At 57.7% G+C, this 2,500-nt stretch overlaps 1 pseudogene; it reads left to right on the plus strand.

Moving 5' to 3' along the window:
• LOC120908045 overlaps nt 1-475 on the plus strand; it is a 3,525-nt pseudogene extending 3,050 nt beyond the window's left edge.
• The last annotated feature ends 2,025 nt before the right edge of the window (nt 476-2,500 follow it).

The following is a 2,500-nucleotide window of genomic DNA, read 5'->3' on the forward strand; positions in this document are numbered from 1 at the left end:
GCTTGTCCGACCGTGAGCCGTGGCCCGCAAGGGTACAAGCTTGCGTACGTCGGTGCATTCGTGGTGCACTGCTTCTGCGCGGTCGATCGTTTATGATGTCACGTTTGCCCCGGTTCCGCGCGCGCGCCCGGCTCGGAAGACTCCTGGACAGGTCCTTTCGGTCCACGTCATGGACAGTGCCAGGTGCGGAGTTTGACTGGGGCGGTACATCTCCCAAACGATAACGGAGGTGTCCAAAGGTCAGCTCAGTGTGGACAGAAACCACACGCTGAGCATAAGGACAAAAGCTGGCTTGATCCCAACGTTCAGTACACTTCGGGACAGCGAAAGCTTGGCCTTACGATCCTTTGGTTATAACGAGTTTTTAGCAAGAGGTGTCAGAAAAGTTACCACAGGGATAACTGGCTTTTAAACGGGTATTTTGTTTCAAAATTAAACCCTCCGCCCTCTACATTTTACCCGCGAGGGCTTACCTGCAGGGGGTTTCATGGCTTAATGGCCTTTTGTCCGTGCGAAAAAGCACCTTCCATGTTTTATTTCTATTTCTAAATTCAACCGAAAAATTCACTCATTCCCAAATAGGGCGCTTTTCACGCTCGATGCGTCGTGTTTTTACGTGCATACCACGCCTAGCGGGAGGCAACTTCTGCCTCGACCACGGCGGCGTTCCGGCGTTCAGGCCACCGTCCGTGGCCTCGTTTTCCTCGTCGATTGCGCGGTTGCGCATACCAGATGGTCCGGCTGCAAAATCCGCGCGTTCTCGGCCGTCATCGTCATTGTTTATCGCCTGGTCGGACATCCCGAGAAGACGACGGTTTCGTCTCCTCTCCTGAACCGCGCTTGACGCTCACGAAGCGCTGCAACGTCGCTGAGCGGTCCGTGGTGAAGCTGGTGGGGTTGGGGAAGTCCAGCTCGACGTTCTTCCCGCCGACGTGCTGTTGCTGCTCGCCGGTTGGCGTTGCGTTCGTTACGGGCCCGCCGCACTTCCGCGCGTTGGGCCTCCAGCTCTGCTGCGTCTTCGTCCTGACGCTCGATGACGTTAACAGCCAATGCTGCCGCTCCTCGTCCCACGCTCGCTGCAGTTGGGCCGTTATTTTCGCGGCTTCGCAGAATACGACTCCAGCTATCGGCGTCGCGCAACAAGTGCCGCTGGAGGGTGTCCGGACAGACAGGGTCTGGACTCCTCCCTCGCCGAGTAGCTCCTATCGAACTGCCGCAAAGCGTGGGCACTCGAAGAAGGCGTGCTCCGCCGTCTCTGGGACGCCGGACGCACAACTTGGCAGTCTGGGGACGACGTGAACCATTGTGCACAAGTAGTCACGGAAAAATCCGTGTCGGACAAAACCTGTGCCAGATGGAAAGTCATATCTCCATGTTTCCTAGACTGCCAGTCGCCGACCGGATGGAATTACACGGTGCGTCCACCGCGTGTGCCGGCTAGCATCCTGTTGCAGTGCGTTTATCCCATTCCTCCTGCCAGCAGTCGATGGTGTTCTGCCGCTCCGTCGCCCGGATGTCCTCCTCGTTGCAGCACGGTCTGAAGCAAGGAGTTGTTGGTGAACAGAGCATCCTCGTTGATGAGGTGGCATATCGGTACGGTCCAGCGAGTAGGGTGGGTCTCGCCTGACGGTACGGAATGCCCGACCCTGATGGCTGCTTTTCGCTGAACTCGTTGGGCAGCATCCGTCGGCACTCTCGCACCCGAGTTGCCTCAGCCCAGACGGAGCAGCATACCGCGACCGATTCTGCCACGGCCAGCAGCCTTGACACCTGGGGCCGCTGTGGTTCCCATGAGGCGCGTTACAGCTGCTACCACACGCGACGCCTTTTCGGGAGACTTTCGTGACGTGATCTCGCCATTTCAGGTGATCTTGAGCTGCACGCCCAAGTCTTTGATGCTCCTAGAAGACTGGACTACGCCACCGACGCGAAATGTCACCTGCGGCGGAGTCTTCTTGAAACGGCTTCAGTCATGGCGGGGCCAGCTCAGACCGTGCTGTTGCATCCAACGATGGACCTGGTCAACGGCTTCCTCTGCTTCGTCCATGGTGGTAGCAGGTAGAAACAGATACAGTGGACGGTATTGTGCGCGTTATTAGATGACTTGCGAACAGTGCTTCATGGTTGCGGCAAATGCAGGTCATACATGATGACAGAGTTGGTGCCCAGGATGGACCTGATGGAACACCTGCGGCAGACATGCCGTACACGGGGCCTTCGCTCGTGTCGTACAGCACACGATCCTCGAAGTAGCTTCGAATCCGTTGGAGGTGACGGGATTACCTTGCCTGAAGGGTACTGGCAATGGATTGCCATTGGTTGTGTTTGAAGGCGTTCTTCACGTCCAACGCCACCACAAGCAAGAACGGTTATCCCGGCCGTTCGTTCGCCGGAACGACATGGGGTACGGCCGGCCTCAACAACCGCTGGATGGCGCTCACCGTCGACCGCTCCCGACGAAATCCGAACTGCCGGTCCGACAGTCGGGGTGAAGACGGCT

The sequence above is a fragment of the Anopheles arabiensis genome, assembly GCF_016920715.1.
Source record: "Anopheles arabiensis isolate DONGOLA chromosome X unlocalized genomic scaffold, AaraD3 X_pericentromeric_contig0029, whole genome shotgun sequence".
Taxonomy (NCBI): Eukaryota; Metazoa; Arthropoda; class Insecta; order Diptera; family Culicidae; genus Anopheles; species Anopheles arabiensis.